Genomic DNA, 23,046 nt, shown 5'->3' on the forward strand with positions numbered 1-23,046 from the left:
TTTTTTGAAAAATATCTTTAAAAAAAAAAAGCTACAATATGCATTTCAGAGTGAATATAGCCAGAACCTACAACCAGTTTGTTGAAACAGTTTTCCTAAACACATGTGAAAGAGAAAAATACTCTTCTAATTAACTATTTTTTCGTAGCCCAATTTATCTCCATATTTATTAAATTGCAGGTAACGACTCAAGCTCTTTCATGTTTGACTGTTGGAGGTTTATCCTGTGCAAGGAAACTGGAAGTAGCCATTGTTCTTCATCCCCACCTCAGACTAATGAGGTCAAAGAAGAAGAAACTGAGCATCAGATTGACGTGTCTGATGTCATCCGGTTGGTTCAAGATAAACAGCAGGTGACAGATACACAACCAAGTAAGAGTTTGCCATTTCTCCATTTCTTTTTTAGAACTCTAGGATTCTTATTAATCAGGCTTAATAAGGCACCCTTCCTGGATATCAGCTCCTTGGGAGGCTTTCAAAAACTGATTAGCTCTTATGCCATAGGAAATAATTTGATAAATTATCACTTCTCTCGATGGTTACCCTAGTAACTTGAGGGGATTGAAGGCAGGTTTTGACTGCCTGAGAATTGCATTGTGGGAGAATCTGATGCTACTTATTATAGGAATCTCAAGTAGTATCCAGCACTTGGCTGAATAATGGTTGGGGGAGGGGGGAGAGAAGGTAGTTGAAGGTGTCCTAAAATAGAGTAAGTTCTGTATTCTGAACTACCTTAAACTGCATTTAAACTGCAGTGATACAATGAACTGTTGTGGTGTAGTGGAAAGAATACTGGATTCAGAGGAACAGGACCCGAGTTTGAATCCTGACTTAGCCACTTACACCTCCCAATATGGGGACAAGCAGCTTTAATCTCTTTGATCCTCTCTTTCCATGTCTGTAGAATGATCTTGTTGGACTAGATCATCCAGCTCTTCCTTTGTGTGTATAAATAAAACATAGAGTACAGTTTAGGGTGGAGTATGAAATAGGCTTCACTTTACTTTTAAAAACATGAAAGAGCTATTGTTCAGGTGTAATGTGTCACATCAGAGCAGATTCTGTGGTGCCAGGCTAGAGACCAGGATTGAAAGAACAGAGTTGGGCGAAGCAGACAGTTGCATAGAGTTCTAAGGCTCTAATCAATTTGAAAAGCTCTATCTGGATTAAGGAGGTGAAGGCAGGACAACATGCGTCTATCTGATTCTCTCACTCAATCTAAAGTTCTCAATGCTCTTAATGGAGGTCACCGCTTTCCTTTCATTTCTGGCCACACTTCATCATTTCCGTATTTTTTGTTGTTGATCAGTCTCCCAAATGAAGATTAATTTGTTTTTTAATGAGCATTTGTGCCTTTCTTTTTTACCTGGAACAAAGACAATTGTTGAACTGGGTTATTATAGGATACTGTGATATTATATGTCTATTATAAATCCCCAAATTAACCATAAAGGACATATGAAGAAAGATGCTATCTGCATCCAGAGAAAGAACTGAGAAATAGAAGTATGTTTAGAATAATTTTATATGCACACAAACATCCCCTATCCGTGTCTAATGGTAGCCATCTGGGTTGGGGTGGGGGAGAAAGGAAGAAAAAAATGGGAAAAAAGATGTACATGATAATCTTGTTGTATATTTGAAAGGAATAGCAAGTTGTGCATAGTAGGTGTGTAGTTTCATGTTCAATCATCTTTTTATTGTAGTTATAGAAATGCTTGTTTTATTCCATAAATTAAAAATCAAATCAAATAAAAAAGAATACTATGATATTACTTGAATAATATGTAAAATGGCATATCCTGTTAAGGGCTTCCTGGAGTTGAGTAAGACCCACCAAAGTAAAGATACCACGACTTTCTAAAGAGAATGGAATGTTTGATCTCAGAGCACAGGGATGTTGTAACTGTTGTTTACAATGAAGCAGTTCGATATGTCAGTCTCTCTGAATGCAAGGCAATGCCATGTGGAAGGAGCCTTGATCTGGAGACAGAAAACCTGGGTTTCAGTTCAAGGCACTGAGCCTTGCTAGCTGGGTCACCCTGGGCAAATCTCTTAATTTCTCTAGTCTAGGTCTCTTTATTTCTAAAATGGACATAATGAACCCTTCTCTACTTAGTTCACATGCATTTATTAAGCACATACTGATTGCCAGGCACTGTGCTAAGTGCTTTACAAATGTTATTTTCATTTTATCCCCCAAATAATAGCATCCGGGAGCTAGGTGATATTATTATTATCCCCATTTTATACTTGAGAAAAACTGAGGCAGACAGAGTTGGAGTGATTTGCCCAGGGTCAACCAGCTAGGAAGTGTCTGAGACAGGATTGGAACTCAGGTCTTTTTGAATTTCAGACCAAGTAATCTATCTATCTACCTTCCCTGTTTTTTAGGGTTCCAGTATATTTGGGGATTTCAATGTAGGGGTGAGTGTGTGTGTGGTGTGGTGTGTGTGTGTGTGTGTGTATAATCCCTCTTGGGTGTACACAATCAAGCCTTTGCTACTTGCTAGCAGAAGTCTATTGGTTGTTAGGGATTGTAAAGAATCAATTGTGATTTTAAGTTTTTATGAACCCATCTTTCGGCTCAGGCACCGCACCTCCACAGCGGCGCAGTGCTCCACGAACTGGTTGTAGCCGTCACCATGGCACTGGCACCTCACATCATCACCACTTGCTGCCGACGCCTACACGGGTCTGGCAAAATTATAACGACTGGAAGCCCAGTGAGGGCAGTCATGTGACTGTCAGTCAGGGCTGCCAGCCAATTATCTTGGGGCTGTGTGTGGACAACCTGGGGTCTGCTGGAAAGGAAAAGGGAGGAGTTTCACCATTCTGGCATGGAACTGGAAAGAGGCAGGACTCAGCAGTTGTGTTCTGCTTAGCCCTGGGCGGTGGTATGATTCAGGTTGTATTGTTTCCCTTCCCCCATTCTTTTTTCTCCTTTCCCTTAATTCTACCGATCTTGCTTGTGTTTTTAAGTTTGTTCTTGCTAATAAACCCTGTTCTGTTTTTGAGGGAGGCTGTCGGTCTCCTTCCTTTCCCCAATATTGCGGTGAGCCGCCCAGCTAACACTCCCCAATTGGAATTTGGCCTCTACAGGATGTTTGGCTGTTGTTGCTGTTGTTGTTTGCCATTCTCCTCGGCCTCTGTTCTATTGCTGGTCTAAATAAATACAGACTGGTATGGTCCTTTTCTAGTTGGAATAGATTTTCACAGCCCCTAGTCTCTTCTCATCTTGCACCCTAGATCTGCCCACCATGCAGTTATACTTGGTTTCTTATTATGTACTGTAAGTCTTGCAGGTTGACAGCCTAGTTCTTAAGGTATGCTTCATACACTTTCGTTTTTGTTTTTTGCTGGGCAGTGAGGGTTAAGTGACTTTCCCAAGGTCACACAGGTTGTAAGTGTGAAGTGTCTAAGGCTGGATTTGAACTCAGGTCCTCCTGAATCCAAGGCCAGTGTTTTATCCACTTCACCACCTAGCTGCCCCCCCCCCTACACTTTTAAAGAGCATGAAATGAATGAATTCTCAGCTTTTATCTAGGAGCTATTTTATCTCCTAAAAACACATTTAACTGTACTAGCACATGATTGTAGAATCAAAGATCTGAACAGATTTTAGTGATTCCAGGATAGAATATGGGTTTTAAAACTAGGATATAAACATCCTCACAGAACTCTATTTGTATCTTCAATGCGTTGCACGGTGCTTTGTATATGGTAAGTGCTTAATAAATGCTTCATTCACTTTTAGAATACTCAGTACTCTCATATTTTAAATGGGCAGGAAAAGATTAGCCTACATGACTTTTGAGGTTCTTTCCAATTCTACTAACTAAATATTCATGTCTCTCTCTTGGATAGTTCTGGATGAAAGCTGACATCACACTCTACAACTCGCTTTTCTAGTACCCGTACACATCATGATCCTTCTGTTTGCATTTTTTCCATCACCACCTGTCTTCATTTTAAAATGTATTCGTAACATGTTCCAGTTTCCAAGCTTGCAGATTGTTTGTCCTTGATTTATATTTTAGGCAGGCTGTTTCCTGATCAGTCACATGCCCTATAAAAACAATGACATCTAACAACAACATGGCACTTTAAGGTCTGGAGTATTTTGTCCATGTGATCTCATTTTATTCTCACAAAAAACCCTCAGGGAGGTAGAGCTATTATTATCCCAATTTCACAGGTGAGAAAACTTGTATAAATTGTAAAACTGTTCATATTTTTCTACATTGTTATGTTTTTATTTCTAATACTTTAGTCTTCAAATGCTTGATCTAGGTCTGATGTGAGAATTAGACTCATTTCTTCCCTTATAGCATTTAAATCTTCCAGATTGGCTTTTAAGTTGATTTTCCGCATAGGAAGATTTGTGGTCTGGTTATGAACAAGAGAGAAATGTGCCAAAGTATTTAATAATTACTGAGGCACAGGTGCAGTTTTGTTTCTTTATGATTTTTTTATCCAACTCTAGCAATTACATGCCTTATGAAACATATGACAGGCAAAATGAGGCATTTCAACATGGTAAAAACGTATTTTGGCATTGGGTCTTTTAACCTTTCCATTTGAGTAAATTGTTTAGGAAGATTTGCAGGTTTTGTGACAGGTCATATGATAGGGAGATGACAATGATCACTGAATTTTGTGTAAATTCTCATGTATTTTGTTTGACCTCTGGTGTGGTGGTAGTGGAGAGAGCATTGAACTTGGAGTCAGGAAGAGCTGAGTTCAGATCCTGCCTTAGACACTTGCAAGCTATATGACCCTGGGTAAGTTGACTTAACGTCTATACCTGCCTCAGTTTCCTCATTTGTAAAATTGGGAATGATAATAATAGTACCTACTTCCTAGAGTTGTTCTGAGAATAAAATATGTTAATATTTGCCAAGTGCTTTGCAAAACTTAAAATGCAGTATAAATGCTAGATGCTATCATTATACCGAGGCAGCTGTGTCTAGAGTCTTGTAGCCAATTTATGTGAAACGGTATAAGAGTCGACTTACATATCAAGTGGAATATGCTTGTTTTCTGTTTTCTTTGTCTTTTGTTTAGTTCCGTCTTTCTGAACTGGCTAGCACTGCTTTTGATATGGACAGTCATCAAACTATGTCAGTTATTAAAGTTTAAACATTTCAGAAATCATTCTATTGGTAGAATTTGTTGTTGAGTTGTTTCAGTCATATCTGACTCTCTGTGACCTCATTTGGGTTTTCTTGGCAAAAATACCAGAGTGGTTTGCCATTTCCTTCTCCAGCTCATTTTACAGACAAGGAAACTGAGGCAAATAGGGTTAAGTGACTTTCCCAGGGTCACACAACTAGTAAGTGTCTGAAGTCACATTTGAATTCTGATCCTCCTGACTCCAAGGCTGGCACTCTGTCTACTGTGCCACCTAGCTGTCCCCAGTATTGGTGGAATATTCAACTTTAAATCTGAACAGAAAGTATATTTTGAGAAAGGTCAGAAAGGCTGTTGGAGACTGTTCCTAAATTACGTTTTAGATTGTTTCTAATATTGGAAGCTTCATAGGAAATATACACAGCTTGATATGATGATAAGGAATGACTTGAATTGGTTTGATGATTATCTTATAAATGAATTCATCATCTTTAAATTTAGTGACTATATTTTTAGTGGCTTTTCTTGAAAGATAAGGGGTAACCTCTGGTGGACTTAACTGTTTGGGTTTGAATAACAATAAGGAGTTTCCTTTAATGTCTGGGCAGACATCAGGCTGATAACTTTCCAGATCTGCTGGTTTCCAATTGCTCATTTGTAGGATTGTTCTTTCACTACCCTGTGCATTATGATAAAAGATTAGAACTAAATCAAGTGATATTTCACTGGGCAAAAAATTATACTTAGAGAACAAGGCATAGAATATCTTTTTTTTTTTAAATCTCTTTTCTATACTTCCATGATTCCTAGATGGGTGCTTTTAATTTTTGAAGGAAGGTGATAAGTTTTTCTGACTTTATCTTTACACTACGTGAAATATAGCTCCCAGCACCAAGATACTTGACTGATTTATTTATTTAATTTATTAATAATATTTTATTTTTACTTGACCAATTTAAAAAATCCAATCTTCTTTTAGGCCTCAACGAACATGTTTTTACACAGGATTTGTTATTCTATCCAGCAAACTAATAACCGGTTTTGAATTTAGAGTCCAAAGGTAAAGGAAGCAGGTTTCCAAAGTCCAGTGTTTAGTAGAGAATTGGGATTTTTCTTAATTTTTGGTTATGGTGCTAATTTAATGTGTGTAGGGAAATTCAATATTTTTTAGTTTTCTTTTGAAAAGATAGCCAAAGGGACAGGGAATACAAGTATAATGACTTGTTTTACATAAAATCCTTTCCACCATATGTACAGTTTGCTTCTGCTGGGAGCGGCTTAGTCTAATCCAATGGAGGAGATTAGATCCCCAACCGACTTACTAGGCAAAAGCTTGATGGTGTATAACAGGAAAACAAACTTCTGAATTGTAGTCTCTAGAGCTTCCTATGGCCCAAGATTGTTTGGCTAGATTGGATTCCATTAGTATCCATTGAATCCTTCCCATTTTCTTTTAAAATTAAAATGAACATAGGATATTATCTAAAAGCTTGTTAGTTGGGCATAATTGTTTTGAGCTATTAGAAAAATACCCTCCTTTGTAGATGTCTGGAAGGAGGCCAGGAAATGAAATAGCTGATCTGTTGTGATAAGTTTTTCCTCTTTCTAGCATCTAACCTTCTAACATCTGGCTATCACCATGTCTTCAGGTGCTACATCAACAAAATATAAGATAGTGTAAATGTTTTATTAGAAAATTATTTTCCTTTAAAAACAATTTTAAGAAGGTTTGCTGTGTTCTTGAATATGTATATGTTAGGAGAAGGTCAGAATTTTATACTTGTGAGAAACATTTCTATAATTAAGCAGTGTGAAGGGAATAGTACAACAATAGCTCTATTAACAAAGGGTATATATTTCAGTAATGTCCTTATTCATCAGAAGCTTCATGATGAGAAGTAAAAGTAGTTCACATTCATATAGCATTTTAAATTTTATTGAATGTGGGGCAGCTAGATGGCTCAGTGGATAAAGCACCGACCCTGGATTCAGGAGGACCTGAGTTCAAATCCAGCCTTAGACACTTGACACTTACTAGCTGTGTGACCCTGGGCAAGTCAGTTAACCCTCATTGCCCTGCAAAACAACAAAACAAACAAAAAATTTTATTAAATGTTTTCCTGAAAATTTTGCCCTTTGAACATCTTTTTTTTTTTTTTTTTTTTTTTAGTGAGGCAATTGGGGTTAAGTGACTTGCCCAGGGTCACACAGCTAGTAAGTGTCAAGTGTCTGAGGCTGTATTTTAACTCAGGTACTCCTGACTCCAGGGCTGGTGCTCTATCCACTGTGCCACTAGCCACCCCCCCTTTGAACATCTTAAAGGGGATGTCTTCTTGGCATCTCAGACCCCAAAGAACTCATTATATTTCTCCTCAACATCTCCTCTCTTCTTAACTTCCTAATATGGTCAAGGAAACAGCTATTCCCCTAGTTAGGTTCAAAATCTCGGGGTCCTCCTTGACTCCTCATTCACACTTATCCCCCACTTCTACTCTCTTGTTAGATTTCATTTCTCCTTTCATGACATTTCTCATATAGGTCCTCTAGTTTCTACTCACAAAGCCCTTATCCAATTAGAGGCCTTTGTCACCTCACACCTTAATTATTGAAATAGCCTTCTAATTGGTCTCCTAGCTTGAAATATCTTTTCACTCCAAACCATCCTCTCTGTTCAGCTGCTAAAGTCATTTTCCTTGCTTACAGATTTTTTTTTTGATCATCCCTCAGCCAGTCAACTCCAGTGGTTTCCTATTGCTCCTCACATCAAATATAAAGTCTTCTGTTTGGTTTTCACAGTCCTTTACAACCTTGCCCCTTCCTACCTTGCCAGTGTTCTTACACTTTACTCCCTTCCACATATCTCATGATCCAGCTACACTAGTCTACTTCTTGTTCCTCACACAGAACATTCCATCTTCTACCCCCACATGCCTAGTTTGCTCTCCCTCCTCATTTCTAATTTCTAGTTTTCTTGGCTCCCTTCAAGATATTCCTCAAATTCCACCCCCCTACAGGAGGGGACAGAATTATACACAATCATGGTGAGGTTGGAGGATGTCACCTGCTGGCAGGACCTTTGCTAAGCCAGGCTTCAGGCCCTGGAAGAAGTCTATGACAAAGGAACACTCAGCATCCATCAACCGCCCTCCTCTCAGCACATCCTTTCCAGGGGAGTTGGACACTCCGAGGGGAGAAGCCATGGGTCAATGATTCATTTTTACTTCTTATTAATCTAAGAGAGCTGTGTGTTTACTTGAAGGATCAACTGAATGGATCTAGTTGAATGATTTCAGAAGCCTTTCTTCCTCAAAGACAACTTCCTTTTTGCTAATGCTCAAATGTATGGATAAGGTAGCATGTGTAAACAAGTTTCAGCCAATGTGTTCATTAACTAAAGAACAAACAAGGATAAGGAACTAATATCAGAAGAAGGCTATTGGATGGTGACTACAGATATTGGGGAACTTTTATGTATAAGACAATGTGGGGAGAATACATCTTATACCCTAAAAGATAGGCATGTAAATGAATATAATGTACAATAGGAGCATAGGATGGCTTTTAACAAAGTACTGTGAGATTGAGGAGGGGAAAATCACTTCAAGTTTGGCAGGAAGCAAGAGAATCAAGGAGAGCTTCCTGGAAGAGGTGGTATTGGAGCAGGGCTTTGAAGCATAGGTAAGATGTGTAATTAGGAAGGTGAAGGAAATATAGGACAAAGAAGCTAGAAACATGGTAGGAAGATTTCAAAGTCCACTATTTTGACTAGAGTGGGTTTTACCCCCCTAATAAAACAGTATTGTGAAATTTGAATTTGTTTCTTCTTGTCAAAGTTGGTCAATCTACATTTTATCCTTTTTTTTTAAAGTGAGGCAACTGGGGTTAAGTGACTTGCCCAGAGTCACACAGTTAGTAAGTGTTAAGTGTCTGAGGTCGGATTTGAACTCAGGTACTCCTAACTCCAGGGCCGGTGCTCTATCCACCGCGCCACCTAGCTACCCCATTTTATCCTTAATAAATAATATTCTGCTTGTTTATCTGGTTGCTTAAATTAGTTTCTGTTTACTGCTGGATTATGTGTTAGGGAACTAAGTAGAGAAGTATGAGGCCTAAAGTCTCCAGGAATTTACAATAGGAAGTTGTGAAAAAGAATGAAGACTGCTTAAGTAACTTGCAAATGCATGTGATCATTCAACAATGATTAACCTCTGTACCAGATGATTGATAAATGGTCAGAAGGTATAAGCAAGAAATTCTCCGGGGAGAAAACCCAAGCTATCTCTAGCCATATAAAAAATGCTTCAAATCCCTCAAAATTAGAAAATTGTGAATAAAAGCAACTCTGAGGTTCTACCTCCTATCCATCAGATTATCAGAGTTAACAAAAAAGAAAAATGGCAAATGTTTGTGAGACCAGAAGCATCTGATGGTACAGTGGTTAGGGTAATGGGTCTGGAATCAGGAGGACTTGAGTTCAAATTTGACCTCAGTCACACTAGCTGAGTGACCCTGGGCAAGTCATTAACCTCTGTTTGCCTGGGTTTCCTCAGCAGTAAAGGGCGAGGGGGGGGGGATAATAATAGCACCTACCTCCCAGGGTTTTGTGAGCATCAAATGAGTTGATATTTGTAAAAGTGCTTAACACAGTGCCTGGCACTAGGAGACACTATATAAATGCTTATTTCCTTCTCCTTCTTTTTCCTTCCTCCCTTCCCTTAGTGAAAATAGATACATTAATGCAAAATTAGTAGAGCTGTGAATTGGAGCCATTCTGGAAAAGAAATTTGGAATTATTTTCCCCAAATTAGTAAACTTTGCCCACCCTTTGTCCCTGCAATACCACTATTAGGCCTAAACCTCAGAGAGCTCAAAGAGAGAGGGCAGGGTCCTATGTGTTTGAAAATATAGCAGCTTTTTTCATGGTGGTAAAGAGACAGAAACTAGCAGGATACCCATCAGTTGAGGAACATCTGAAGTAAGTGTGGCATGTGAATTCAAATTAGAATACTGTTGTGCTCTAAAAAATGATAAAGAGGATAGTTTCAGGGAAACCTGGGAAGAATTGACATAGAATGAAGTGGGCAGAACCAGGAGAACAAACAATTTTTAAAGACTTAAGAACTCTGATCAACATAATGACAAAGCATAACACTAGAGGCTGGGAGAAAATAATTATTAATAATAGATTTCTAAGGAAGACCCAGAGATCAGTTTCAATCCTTTCTCCCCCTCCCCCCAGAAAGTTCAGCATCTGCCTGGGATGAGCCCTAGGTGTGTTTAGAAACACACCTGGATGCTGGAATTTGCCCTTTTGTATATTCTTTAGATCACACTTAAAAGCTGTCAATCAATGGAACTGAATGATGATATAACCAATCAGCTTAGATCATGTATGGTGACCTGCTTCTATCAAAAGATGATAAAAGCCTTGACCATGAGGGGTGGCTCAGAATTCTGTCTCTTGGTACCGGCTTTCCCTCTTAGGGATATGTAGGTATGTAGGTATGTAGGCCTGAGACCAGTGGGAAATTTAGGTAGACACTCAGTCAAGTCTTTACTGGTATACGTGATCTTACTTAGTAATAAATGCTTACTGTAGGGGGGCAGCTAGGTGGAGCAGTGGATAAAGCACTGGCCCTAGATTCAGAAGGATCTGAGTTCAAATCCAACCTCAGGACACTTGACACTTACTGGTTGTGTGACCCTGGGCAAGTCACTTAACCCTCATTGTCCCACAAAAAACCCATAAAAAACCCCTAAGCCCCCCCCCCAAACAACACAAAAATAAATGCTTACTGCCAAAACCGATGCAATAGCTATTGATATATAGGTAGCAATTAATTAGAAAACACAGTTTAGCACCAAAAAATTTAAGAAAAAACAATACCTATGATGGAAAGTGCTTTCCACTTCTTAATAAAGGATGAAATGTGCAAAAGATGCATGTTTTTGGACATAAACAATATGGGAATTTATTTTTCTTGACCATGCATATTTATTACAAGTCATCTAACTCCCCAAGGAAAAGTGGGAAGGAGAGAAAAGACATACCATTTGTTATTGTTATTTGGGGAAAAAGTTTTAATGGATGAAGTAAGCTGAGGGGAGTCAATGTATTCTCATTTGCATATTGGATCAATAGTTGTGTGACTATGTTCAACAATGGTCCATAATTTCGATCAGTATGGCTGTACCTTCCATGAATATGTATCATAACATCTCTGTGCCTTCTTATACTGTTGGTACTTCCATATATCTTCCATAAAGGATCCACCCAATGTGCTGGAATATTTAATTTTCTTTGATCTCAACTATCACTTGGAATATCAATATACTATTCTAGCTTTCTCTGTTATGTAGGTGGCCACACATGTCCTCAGTAACATCTTTTATTCCACTCTGAAAGTATAAATCATTGGGTTAATATCACTTCTCTTCACAAATTGCAAAGTACACTAAGCATTTACATAGGTACCTTGCCACCAGGACATTTGTGTTCTAGTCATTGTTCTGCTACTATCTGCATGACCTTAGGCAAGTCACATGTTTTCATCACTATAAAATGAGGAGATTGGAGTAAATGCTGCCAAACCTCCTTTCAGGCTTAGAATTTCTGGGGGCCTATTGATTGGATATCTAATTTTGAGAAAATTACTTAAATTCTCTGAGTTCCTCATTTTCAAAAGTGAGGAGGCTGAATTAGGTGATGTGTAAGATCTCTTACTTACAATGCTAAAAGCTGATGATTCTATGGTGCTGGAAACTCTTGGAAGGAGATGCTCATTTCTCCATCTTGATTAATTATATAGCTGAGTTTAACAGGTCCTCTAAGGACTGAACATCCTCTTTTTGGGAGGGGGGGGACAATGAGGGTTAAGTGACTTGCCCAGGCTCACACAGCTAATAAGTGTCAAGTGTCTGAGGCCAGATTTGGACTCAGGTCCTCCTGAATCCACTTTATCCACTGCACCACCTAGCTGCCCCTGAACATCCTCTTTTCCATCTCCTATCCCCAATTTAGAAAAGACTTGCTAGATCAACATAAAATAGGTCTATATGGTGGTAGTCCTAGGCGAATTATAAGAGCCTAGAATGATGAGAATTGAGGGGTCAGAAATAAAGAGGGGCAGGTAAGTGTTGCAGTGGATAGAGTGCTGGGCCTGGAGTCAGGAAACAGAGTTCAAATCCTGCCTCAGATATTTACTAGCTGTGTGACCCTAGCAAATTACTAGCCCTGTTGTCTCAGTTTCCTCATCTGGAAAATGAGCTGAGAAAGAAGTAGCAAACCACTTCAGTATGAATGACAGCAATGGTGAGAGATGAAGTAGAAGAGGAAAAACCAATTATTCCAAGTTTACAAATTTTGAAAATGAGAGCAGTGATGCTTTTAATAGTGAAGCAGAAATTAGAAGCAATGTCTGAGGTTGATATCTTTCAAAATACAGCAGAAAGTACAAGTGAAAGTTACTTGTTATTGGGGAAATAACTATGCAAACAGAAAATATTAATTTAATTTTATGTTTTTCACTGTATTTGGAATTGGAGAACCTGGGTTCAAATTCTAGCTTTGGCACCTTGGACAGCTCCACTGGACTGGTCTGCTCATTCATGGAGAAGGTTGAGCTGGATAGTCTCTTAAATTACCTTCCATCTCCAGGCCCTGAATTATTATGAACTAAATATGATACTTGTCTATATGTAATGAGATTTAGGGGCAGCTAGGTGGCACAGTGGATAAAGCACCGGCCCTGGATTCAGGAGTACCTAAGTTCAAATCTGACCTCAGACACTTGATACTTACTAGCTGTGTGACCCTGGGCAAGTCACTTAACCCTCATTGCCCTACCAAAAACAAACAAACAAAAAAACACCAGAAAGAGATTTAATTGCATTGAGAGACAGAAAAAATAACAGGTACAAGATAAATACCATAAAATTACAATTTGAGACTGTGATCAACCGGACAACAAATTAACCCCTAATTTTTTTCTCCGCCACATTCAAGTGTCTCCAGATAATCTGGGTCCATCATCTATTCCAAACCACTCTTAGGGAGTTCTGGTTTCCCACTGTATTTTTCAACCTGCCAGAGTTAAACATGTGATATTATAGAAGCAGCTAGGTGGTATACTTGATAGAACCTTAGGCCTGGAGCCAGGAAGATCAGAGTTCAAATTTGGTCCTAGGCATTTGCTGTGATCCTTGGCAAGTACCTTAACCTCTGTCTGTCTCAGTTTTTCTCAAGTTTAAAATCGGGATAATAATAGTACCTTCCTCCCAGGGTTTTTGTGATCACTAGTGAGATAATATTTGTAAAACACTTAGGACAATACCTGGCATATAGTACATGCTCAATAAATACATATTCTTTTCCCATTGTAGGGCAATAGGACATCTATTTAAGAGAAGGTTAATAAATGTCAATAAAATAAACTCTGATGCCAGCTTTTCTATCACTTACTTTCTCAAACAAGGCCTCCAGAGTTTGAATTTGGTTTGGGATCCCATGATTGTCTCATCAATAATGGTAGACTATAGACAACAGACAGGGGTATTAATGACTTCTTTAGTGGGGAAGGGATAAGGCATAATTGCTTAAAAGGTACGATTGCTTTAATATCTGAACATACTAACACCAGCATGAAGAAAGCAGAAAGTTTTTTCAAAATAAAATTTTTTTATTTTCATGAAAATTTTCCTTTTCTCCATCCTCTCCCCTACATTGAGGAAAAAAACCACCTCACTTACAGATGTAGAGTCAAGCAAAACAAATGCAAAGGGAAAAACTTCCTAGCCTTGGGATTGTCCAAATGTCAGGGAACCCCCCCCTTCTGCATCTTTATTTTCCCGCTTTCTTAGTCTCCCTCTCCTAATCCATTTTCCATTTATCTCTCAAAGAGATTTTCCTAAAGTATGAGTCCATAGTAAGTCTTCATCTTTAACTCGGTAAACTCTGGTTCCCTACTGCTTTTAGGATAAATATGCTCCTCTATTTATCTTTTAAAGCCCTACACAAACCTGACTCCAATCTGCTTTTTCCTAATTAATTATACATAACTCCCCAACCCATATGCTGTTTCAACCATACTTGCTTTCATATTATTCCTTACATATGACACTCCATCTCCCTTTTCCACACATTTGCATTGGCTGGTCCCATTTTTAGAATGTACTTCCTTGTCCCTTCTTCCTCTTAAAATCTTTTGTTTACTTTAGCACTCTGCTCAAGTGCCACCTTTGCACAAAGACTTTCCTTATCCCCTCAACTGCTACTTCCCTCTCTCTCCATCAAGATTTACCTAATTTATTTTGCATCTATATTATACATGCTTATTTTGAACAGGTTACAATAAAGCACAGTAAAACTTCTTGACGAGAGAGACTGTTTCATTTCTGTCTTTGTATTACCAAAATATCCGTCTAGCACCCTGACACATAGTAGGTACTTAGTTGCTTGTTGTTTCATTAGTTTTTTCCTTTATTTTTATTTATTTATTCATTCATTCATTTGTTTATTTGTTTATGTATATATGTGTATATTTTTTATCTATTCATTTACTCATTTATTTATTCGTTCATTTGTTTGTTTATTTAGGGGGCAATGAGGGTTAAGTGACTTGCCCAGGGTCACACAGCTAGTAAGTGTCAACTGTCTGAAGTCAGATATGAACTCAGGTCCTCCTGAATCCAGGGCTGGTGCTTTATCCACCTAGCTGCCCCCGCCTTTTCCCCTTTATTTTTGGCCCCAATTTGGGTATTGCTACTCTGAAGCTTCCTGCATCTAATCTCTTGTGAGAACTCCATCCAGCCTCTCATTGGGCATGTCACAACTGCTTCCACCTAAACAGGATACATCCAGCTGATTTTATCTCTATGCAGAACCACTAGGCATCCCAGGAGTTGTGGGTAAAGTTCTAGGTAAGCATCTCGTACAAGGAGGGGCATCCTCTGTTATTGACCCCGTTATAGTAAAAATGTGCATTGAGTTGCCCACTCTTTCTATTAGGTGTTTTTTTTTTCTTTTTGGTCTTGATTGGTGATTTCATTGAAACTCTTCACTGATGCAGATCAGCAAGTCATTCACAACTTAGATTCTTAGAATTATCTATTAGATTGAGAGCAGCCCTGGGTCTTTTGGCTGGTGGGTGTCAGGGTTAGGATTTAAACCTGGTCTTCCTGACTCCTAAGCTAATCCTCTATCCACTATCCCAATGCTGCCTCTCTATGAGGTGTCTATCTGATGTAATATAACTGGTCTAAAATGACTTGTTTTCTTCCAGAGAGCTGATAAAGGGTGAGTTGGGGGTGAGAAGAGAAAAAAAGGAGATTGTGGTTTGAATTACCAAAATGAGATGGGTTGCCTAGTGAAGCAGACAGGTCAAGGTCAAACATCTCCAGGTCCTTCAACCATCCCTCTTATGACAATTGTGAATTACCCCACCATCCTCATCATTTTCCCCTGAATATTGTTCAGCTCGTCAATATCTTGCTCTTTGTCCTGCTCTTTTTAACAGCTTGAATAAAGTCTGTTCTGTTAAATCTGTTAAACATTCTCCTACAATCTTGTTTGCTCCACACTGTTAATTTAGTTAGCAAACTCTTTATTCAAAGAGAGTTCAAAGGTAACCCTTAACCCAGCTCTGAATTATTGTGAATTTTGAGAGGTGTTGTTTTTTAAACTTGTAGTTTCACTAGTATAGTGAATTCTCCAGAAGGAAACTACTTCTGCCAATGGAGACAGGCAATTGTTCTGCAACTTATTAGTTTTAGAAACTTGTTTGGACACACTGAAATATTAAGTGTCTTGCACAGGGTCCCATAGACATAATGTGCTTGAGGTAGATTTTGAACCCAGTTCTTCCTGGCTCAAAGGCCCCCCTCTCCCTACAACTATTTAAAAATGCTTCTCACTTTTCTGAGTTTGAGAGGTTTCATTTTCTGAATATGTCTGAATATGTAGAATAACTAGATTTACTTGCTAATAATAGATTGTATCAATTTGTTTTGGCTTCTGATTTCTAATATGTAGTTTGGGGGAGATATTTCATAATTGTTTAGTTGTAAAGTGTGACTATTATTTTAAATTTTAAATTCTCATGCATGAAAATTTCACTAGATACAGTGACTTGATTCAGTGTAAAAAAGCAATAAGCCTTAAACTGTGAAGCTTTAGAATGGTATTAATTATTTTCTATGACTTGATTTGTTTTTTATACACTGGGAGAGCACTGCTTGGGAAGACTTTTCTTTATTAGAAGTGTAATTTTTACAGGAAGTGTTTCAAAACTTGTTATCTTCTTGAAATTAAGCTAGTGGTGATGAACAAAGTGTTAAGTTTTATAATGAATCTTTTAAAAAAAGTTTAAGATGTGTTTCTAGAGACTTGAAATTATGTTGATACCAATGTGCAAGCAGGGGCTACAGAAAACAATGGCTTTGCCTGGGATTATGGATATGTAAGTTTTTGTTATAATTTTTTCAGTTCTGCCCAACTCTTTGTCACCCCTTTTGGGGTTTATTGGGAAAGATCCTGGAGTGGTTGGCCATTCCCTTCTCCAGCTCTTTCTTTCTTTCTTTCTTTTTTCTTTCTTTTTTTTTTTTTAGTGAGGCAATTGGGGTTAAGTGACTTGCCCAGGGTCACACAGCTAGTTAGTGTTAAGTGTCTGAGGCCGGATTTGAACTTAGGTACTCCAGACTCCAGGGCTGGTGCTTTATCTACTGCGCCACCTAGCTGCCCCCTCTCCAGCTCATTTTACAGATGAGGAAACCTAAGGCAAACAGGATTAAGTGACTTGCTCAGGGTTACACAGCTAGTAAGTGTCAGAGGTTGGATTTGAACTCAGGAAGATGAATCAGCCTGACTAAATGTCTGATGCTCTATCCACTGGACCACCTACCTGCCCTGGATATGTCAGTAGGATGTAAAAATAATAATATAAAGGGCTTTCCAGCTACTTCCCTCAATGACTTGGAAGTCATCTGTTTTGGTTTATTGATCTCTAGAGCTATGTACAAAATGGCTATTTGAGTGAGTTCATAAAGAAAATGCATGGAAATAATGGTCCTTGTTAGGCTCACATTTTGATAAGTGCAATTCATATAAATCCTAAAGCATTTCCAAAGCACAGGGAAGAGGTATTTATTTAGCTAATATGCTTCCAGCACTTGATGTAAATAGTTATTGGATATAGCTATAACCATTTAAGGGCAGGCTGAGTTGTCCTCTGTGCTTTAATCAAAACACTTGTCCTATTTCATCAGCTCGAATTCTTTGCCGAATAATAGCTAGGATGAATAGGCGTTCAATTTACAAGATGGCAACATTTCAAGGAATACAAATAACCTGGCAAAAATCTGTGTATTTTGCTTTCAAGAATCTTCAAGCAATGGCCCTAGCCTACTTCCCAGGCTGAGTGGTCCCTGCCTATCTCTCATAAATCCTTTGTATCAGAGATTTCCAAAGTGGGGACTATGGTTTGACCCCATGCGGTATGTGGCCATGGGGCAAGGAAGATGGGTCTCTTTCCTTTTTTAAAAAACTTTATTTTAAAAAATTTAATTTCATCAAAAATGAATTTTCGAATTCTCTTCCTACCTCTCACTTCCCCATCCTCTGAGAAGGCAAGAAAAAACCAATTACAAATATGTATAATAATGTAGAAAAGTTCTACATTAGTCATGCCCCCCCAAAAGAAAAAAAGAAGAGAAAGAGAAAAAAGAGAAAAACAAGTACTTCAATATCTATACTCTGAGTCCATTAACTTTCTGTCTTTCTTTTTTTTGGGGGACAGGACAATGAGGGTTAAGTGACTTGACCAGGGTCACACAGCAAGTAAGTGTCAAGTGTCTGAGGCTGGATTTGAACTCAGGTCTTCCTGAATCTAGGGCCGGTGCTTTATCTACTATGCCACCTAGCTGCCCCCCATTAACTTTCTATCTGGAAGTAGATAGCATGTTTCATCATGTTCCTTTGGAATTATGGTTGTTCATTGTGTTGATCGGAGTTAGTAGGTTTTTCAAAGTTGATTCTCTTTATTTATTGCTGTTGTTTTATAAATTGTCTTCCTTGTTCTGTTCATTCCACTTTGCATCAATTCATACAAGTCTTCCCAGGTTTCTCTGAAACCATCCCTTTCATTATTTCATACAGCACAATAGTATTCAATCACACACATATATCACAACTTGTTCAGCCATTCCCCAGTTAATAGGTATTCTCTGAGTTTCCAATTCTTTGCCACTGCAAAAAGAGCTGCTGTCAATATTGTTGCATATATGAGTTATTTTCCTCTTTGATTACTTTGGGTTGTAGACTTAGTAATATTATTATTGGTCAAAGAGTATAAAGAGTATAAATCCAAACTGCTTTCCAGAATGGTTTGGAATATTTTATAGTACCTATTTTCCCAAATCCCCACCAGCATTTGTCATTTTCCTTTTTTGTCATCTTAGCTGATCTGATGAGTGTAAGTGGTATTTCAGAGTTGCTTTCCTTTACATTTCTCTAATTATTTGATTAGATTTAGATGTCTATTGATAGCTTTGATTTTTTTCCATTCTCAAAAATGATTTCATATTCTTTGATTACAGAATGGCTTTTTGTCTTGAAAATTTTACTGTTCCTTATATATTTTAGAAATGAAACTTCTAATATAGGTCACATAGTTTTCCTTCCTCACTGAAATAGTCATGGGACTTGTCTCCAATACAAACATATTTACCTTTTCCCCACAACACTCACTACTATGCCCCTTCCTTCTGTTGTTCAGGCTCCAAACATCCCCCTTCCTCCAGGTAGACATAACCTAACTACTTCCCTGGGTACCATAGCAACCTAACTACTTCCTTAGATTCTATAGCAGCCATGCTTGTTCTATTTGGGAAAATTTCATGTCCCACCCAAGACCTCATTGGTATGGTAAATGGTTGAAGGTGGAGCTAATTCTAGACTCTAGTGGCAGTGACCAATATGTAAGCAGGAGCCCTACTATCCTGCCACCTTTAGTTTTGACTGTTTCAAAGTAAGTAGCACAGGATGAGCAGCCATGGATGGATTCTGACAGATCACAGATTTATTACATTGTCTTTTCTTATAAACCTACCTCTCTTCCAAATTTCACATTGATGTTGAAGGTACCACAATCCTAGTTACTTATGTTTACAGCCTCGTGTCTGTAACTTCATTCTCTCTCACTTCAGAAATCCAGTTAATTGCAAATCTTGTGGTTTTTACTTCCACATCTCTCCAATCTGCCTCCTTTCTGCTTACAAAACCATTACCCCATTTTAAGCCCTTGTGACCCCTCTCTTGGACTATTATAATAGCTCATAACTGGTCTCCCTGACCAATAACTGCCCTCTCCAAAGCTTATACCATGATAAGTAAAGATACATACATTGAGGGAGGACAGAAGGTGCTCACTTATTGTTTAACTGATAGAGAGGTGATAATTTGGAGATGACCTCTATACATGAATTCTATGTACTAATGAAATTGCACTACTAACTCTCCCTTGAAATATGTCTTATGTATTATGCCATGATATTTGAGAGCATGGTATGGCAGATAGAGTGATGGGGTTGAAGTCCCAAAGGCTAGGGTTCACATCCTACTTCAAATGTTTGCTAGCTATGAGAACATGAATAAATCACTTAGCATCTCTGAGCCCCAGTTTCCTTATCTGTAAGGTCTCTTCCAGCTCCAAATATATGATCTTGAAGATGGCACAGGACAGGCAGTGACTCCTCGACACTGTCTCCCCAATCCCGCCAAATCCAATATATGATGTTTCTATGATATTATTATTATTATAGAAGTATTTTATTATTTTCCAGTTACATGTAGAGATAGTTTTCAACATTTGTTTTTATAAGATTTCTAATTTCAAATTTTTCTCCCTCCCTCCCCTCCCTCATCCCTCCCCAAGACAGCAAGTAATCTGATATAGGTTATATATGTACAATAACATTAAACATATTTCTGCGTTAGTCATGTTATAAGAGAAGAATCAGCGCAAAAAGGAAAAACCTCTAAAAAGAAAAACAACAGCACCAAAAACAAAAGAAATAGTATATTTCAATCTCCATCCATATTCCACAGTTCTTTTTTTCCTGGATTTGGAGAGCCTTTTCCATCATGAGTCCTTTGGAATTTTCTTGTACCACTGTATTGGTGAGAAGAAACAAGTCTATAACAGTTGATCAACATATAATGTTGATGATACTGTGTACAATGTTCTTCTGGTTCTGCTTATCTCACTCATCATCAGTTCATGCAAGTCCTTCCAGGTTTCTCTGAACTCTAGGTTGCTCATCATTTCTTATAGAACAGTAGAATTCCATTATATTCACATACCACAACTTGTTCAGCCATTCCCCAATTGATGAGCAGTCCCTCAATTTCCAATTCCTTGCCACCACAAAAAGAGCAGCGATAAATATTTTTGTACATGTAGGTCCTTTTCCCTTTTTTATGATCTCTTTGGGAAAAAGACCCCAAAGTGTTATTGTTGATTCAAAGAGTATGCACAGCTTTATTGCCCCTTGGGCATAATTCCAAATTGCTCTCCAGAATGGTTGGATCAGTTCACAGCTCCACCAACAATTCATTAGTGTTCCAGTTTTTCCACAGTTTCTCCAACATTTATTATTTTCCCTTTTTTGTCATATTAGCCAATCCGATAAGTGTGAGGTGGTACCTCAGAGTTGTTTTAATTTGCATTTCTCCAATCAATAGTGTGGAAATTTATTTTGATTTGGGGACCCTACCTTTGGGCTGAGATTAGAAAGCCTTAGGCCCTCAAGGCTTTTCTATCGAGAGGCTGGTGCCCCTCCCCCTCAGCTTCAGCTGAGCCCAAAAGCCCCACAGGCTGTACAAGACGCCAGGTCTGACAGCTGGGAGGAGAGAGTCCCAGCTCCCTCTGCCCTGAGTGTATCTATCCGAGAGATCCTGGGCTTATCCAGGCCAGGCTCTGGCATAGCCCGTGCCGAAGTCCCAGGCGCACGTCAGGGGCACGGGCTCCTGGAGCCCTGGATGTGGTACGCACAGGAGTCTCAAGCACGCCATCCTGCCACCAGCTGCAGCCTTGGCTGGTGGATTAGCTTGGTGTGTATGGGGGTGCAAAAAGCCCTGAGATTTGAGTGGAGAGAAGGAAGATATATATATATAGATCTGGGAGTTAGACAGCGGAGGAGGCTGACAAGATTAGAAGAACGGAGAAGGAGAGGGGCGGCAAAGGCGGCAGAGGGTAAACTGACGGAGAAGACAGAACAGGAGGCAGCTGAGAGCACAGAAGTGGTCCGCACAGGGTACAGGTTGGAGAAAGTGAAGATTAAGAAAACAGAAGGACACTGGAGCACTAGGAGAAAGGAAGGAGAGGTCGTGAGAGAGAAACACAGGGGTTCAGCTATGGCAGTATGGAGAGGAAAGTTAGACTCAGGGGGATTGACAAAGTGAAAGGGGCTTAGAGTTAGAAGAAAGTAGCTGAGCAGTGAAAGTGGAACATATTCTAAGGCAAGAGGCGGCTATGGCCCTTATTGTATTAAAAAGGTGCCAGGTGCAGTAGGTGGAAAGAGACAGGGCAACACAGTCAGGTTGTACATTTTATTTCCCTGTATTCTTAATTTTAAATAGTATCTCATAAATAAACTTGGCTTTGATTATTTAGTTAAGAGGCTTCTTAATCTTTAGCTTCTTAATCTTCGTAGTGGAGCAGTGTGGTGGAACCTTATAAACGACCCATATTAAATTAATAGCAGTCAGGAAGCCAGTTAGTCAAAAGTGCCCAGATTAGTCCTCCAGTCAGATTAGGCCCCCCAAATTAGGCCAGCTAACTAAAATATTTCTACAATAGTGATTTAGAGCATTTTTTTCATATGGCAATAGATAGCTTTGATTTCTTCATCAGAAAACTGCCTGTTCATATCCTTTGACCATTTCTCAATTGGGGAATGACTTAGATTCTTATAAATTTGATTTAGTTCCTGATATATTTTAGAAATGAGGCCTTTATCGGAAGTACTGGCTGTAAAATTATTTCCCAGTTTTCTGCCCCCCTTCTAATTTTGGATGAATTGCTTCTGTTTGTATAAAACCTTTTTAATTTAATGTAATCAAAATCATCCATTTTGCATTTAATAATATTCTCTATCTCTTGTTTGGTCATGAACTGTTCTCCTTTCCAAAGATCTGAAAGGTAAACTATCTCTTCCTCTCCTAATCTACCTATGGTATCACCTTTTATGTCTAAATCATGTATCCATTTTGACCTTATTTTAGTATAAGGTGTAAAATGTTGGTCTATGCCTAATTTCTGCCATACTATCTTCCAGTTTTCTCAGCAGTTTTTGTCAAATACTGACTTCCTATCCCAGAAGCTGGAGTCTTTGAGTTTATCAAACAGTACATTACTAAAGTAATTTACTACTGTCTCTCCTGTGCCTATCCTATTCCATTGATCCTCCATTCTATTTTTTTTTTTTTTTGGCAATTGGGGTTAAGTAACTTGCCCAGGGTCACACAGCTAGTAAGTGTTAAGTGTCTGAGGTCGGATTTGAACTCAGGTTCTCCTGACTCCAGGGCCAGTGCTTTATGCACTGTGCCACCTAGGCGCCCCACTCCGTTCTATTTCTTAGCCAGTACCAAATAGTTTTGATGACTGCTGCTTTATAGTAGAGCTTCAGATTTTGTACAGCTAACCCACCTTCCGGGGCATTTTTTTCATTATTTCCCTTGATATTCTTGACCTTTTGTTTTTCCAGATGAATTTTGTTATTATTTTTTCTAGCTCTATAAAATAATGTTTAGGTGGTCTGATTGGTATGGCACTGAATAAATAAATTAATTTAGGTGGAATTGTCATTTTTATTATATTAGTCTATGATCTTTTGTCTTAATTTCCCTCTGCCTAGAAA

General features: G+C 38.6%; 1 protein-coding gene across 2 annotated transcripts in view; it reads left to right on the forward strand.

Annotated features, from left to right (window-relative positions):
• Window positions 1-240: 240 nt before the first annotated feature.
• The window catches only part of MCF2L (MCF.2 cell line derived transforming sequence like), a 397,307-nt gene continuing 374,501 nt past the window's right edge, over window positions 241-23,046 (forward strand). For both annotated transcript variants that reach the window (XM_043992544.1, XM_043992546.1), the window contains exon 1: window positions 241-372. The gene's annotated coding sequence lies outside the window, so the exon portion shown is untranslated. The remainder of the gene's footprint in view (window positions 373-23,046) is intronic.

The sequence above is a fragment of the Dromiciops gliroides genome, chromosome 3 (assembly GCF_019393635.1).
Source record: "Dromiciops gliroides isolate mDroGli1 chromosome 3, mDroGli1.pri, whole genome shotgun sequence".
In the NCBI taxonomy this organism is placed as follows: Eukaryota; Metazoa; Chordata; class Mammalia; order Microbiotheria; family Microbiotheriidae; genus Dromiciops; species Dromiciops gliroides.